Here is a 2,517-nt window from a genome sequence, read left to right as displayed (position 1 = left end):
CAAGGGAGCCTGCTGCTGGAGGTTAGAGTCCTAGCGGCAGAGAGAGGCCTCCACACAGGTGGGAGAGGATGCCAGCCTGGCATGGGCTTGTGGCACCTGAAGGGGGTACATAGTGTCCCTGTGCCACATGTGAGGTCCCCATTTAATAGCAAGAAGTATCACTTGTCAGATGAGTCCAAGATGTGGGCGAATATGATATGACCTGAGCTCTAAATTCTAACACTCTAAAACTATTGAATAGAAATTTGCATCGAATTGACCCCCAAAAAAGACTGTGTGAGATTGCCCATGCAGAACTGGATGCCATTTCTTAAGCTAAATCAGGATGTCTCAACCTGTGGGGTCAGATTATTTGTTGTCGTGGGGATGGTGGCATTCGGCACATTGTAGGGAGTTTATCGGCATCCCTGGGATCCCTGCACTAGATGCCAGTAGCATGCCCTCTCTTCCCCATTGTGACAACAAAAAAAGTCTCCAGACATTGCCAGATGTCCTCTGCGGGGAAGGGCAAATCCTTTCCTTCCACCCGAGTTGAGAACCACTGCATTAAATGGACTAATGAAAATCATTGCTTTTGCCTAGCGGGCGTGGCTCAGTGTTTGAGGTCAAGGTTCGATTCCCAGTCAGGGCACATGCCCCCGTTGTGAGCTTGACCCCCAGTTGGCAGCATGCAGGTAGCAGCTGGTCAATGACTGTCTCATCATTGATGTTTCTATCTCTCCCTTTCCCTTCCTCTCTGGAATCAATAAAAAATATTTAAAAAAAAAAATCACTATTTTCCATCTAACATGTTTTCTTTGAAAATCCCACAAAATGATCAGACCATTTGGGACCACATTGAGCATTGGTTCCATCAATTAGTATGTCTGGACATGCTTTAAAAACCTGTGGCTGACACAACACTGAGCATTAGAGTAATTAAGGGAAATTACGGAATCAGATTCAGAAGGTCACAGCAAATGGGCCTACTAAAAATGACTCTATTCGAACAGGATAAATATACGCTCATTCACTTGAGTACAGAACACCAACAGCAAATTATAGAATGGAGAGAGACATGATTTAACTTCTACAAGTGTGGGAAAAGTTCTGCAGGAGCACACTGCAGTGTGACTGCCAAAAGGAGTAGGACTTTTGGAGTTCTTTTATGTAAACTCCTGGCAGTTGCCGAGGTTGGCTGGTGGTAAGTTCACCTGTGGGAGATGGTACCCAGGCTTTGAGGGACTCACCAGGAGGTCGGAGGCCTCTTAGCCCGAGGTGCTAATGTTCACAGCTCCAGCTCTGCTTACAGAAGAGATTTTTGTAACCAACCCACCCCTTGTTTACTTATCGGGGGCTCTTGGAAGAAGAGATGGGAGCTGAGGGTAGATTAAAGGCTCAGACTACTTCCTATTTTTTTATTCTGTTTTTATTGATTTCAGAGAGGAAGGGAGAGGGAGAGAGAGACGGAAACATCCATGGTGAGAATCATCCATCAGCTGCCTCCTGCACGCCCCACACTGGGGATGGAGCCCACAACCCAGGCATGTGCCCTGACCGGGAATTGAACTGTGACCTCCTGGTTCATAAGTCAACACTCAACCACTGAGCCACTCTGGCTAGGCACTTTTATTAAATTTTTATTAAATTCATGGGTTACTAGAATCATATAGGTTTTTCAAATGGACAATTCTATAATACATTATCTGTTTATTCCATTCTGTGTTTACAGCTCAAAGTCAAATCTTCTATCACCATGTATAGGGGTGGGTAAATGTAGGTTGCAGTTGGATTGTGACATTCTTTTGAGTTAATAAAGCTATTGTAATAATCATAACCTGCATGCCTTCTATACAGACAACTGTAAACCTCCTTTTGCCCACCCCTTTACAACATATTTGACCCTTTTACTCTTTACTACCTCCCCCCAATTTTCTTTTAATGATTATCTTTGCGTGTCAAAAAAAATGACTTAGGTGACTGAAAGTTAATGGTCTATTAAGGAACCTGTTATTTTTGTGTCAAGTAAAAAAATAGAGACAAATGTTTGCAGAGAAGAGATCAAAGAGTAAGGATTTTATAACTAGCTTAATAATTTTAATTTTTAGGAAACATTGAAATAAAAACAATCATGACAATAATAGGGAACTGGGAAGCTTCAGAACCTATATTTGTATTTGTTTGTACAATAACTGAGCCAAATAAAAACTGAGTACATCCCAGCACACTACATGTCTCAAACAAGAATAGAGAAAAGAGGCAGGGAATTCAGCCATCAAGTGACACAGGAGAATATAAACACATACTCCTGAAAGAGCCTGTCCCTTAGTGCCTGTGTGGATCCGTATTGCCTCCTCAGCAAAGAGTCTCCAACTCCTGCCCCCTGCTTGCCTTGTCTTGCAGGCAAAGACTTGCCTCCCTCTAAGAGCAAAAATTCCAAATACTCACACTCACTTCCCCAGACTCCTGTGTAGTGTAAATATGGACCCAATGCTGACAAATGAGACGGGGGGGGGGGGGGGGGAACAGAGTCTGGGG

This window comes from Myotis davidii, unplaced genomic scaffold, assembly GCF_000327345.1.
Source record: "Myotis davidii unplaced genomic scaffold, ASM32734v1 scaffold1277, whole genome shotgun sequence".
NCBI lineage: Eukaryota > Metazoa > Chordata > Mammalia > Chiroptera > Vespertilionidae > Myotis > Myotis davidii.
This window is presented reverse-complemented; position numbering follows the sequence as displayed.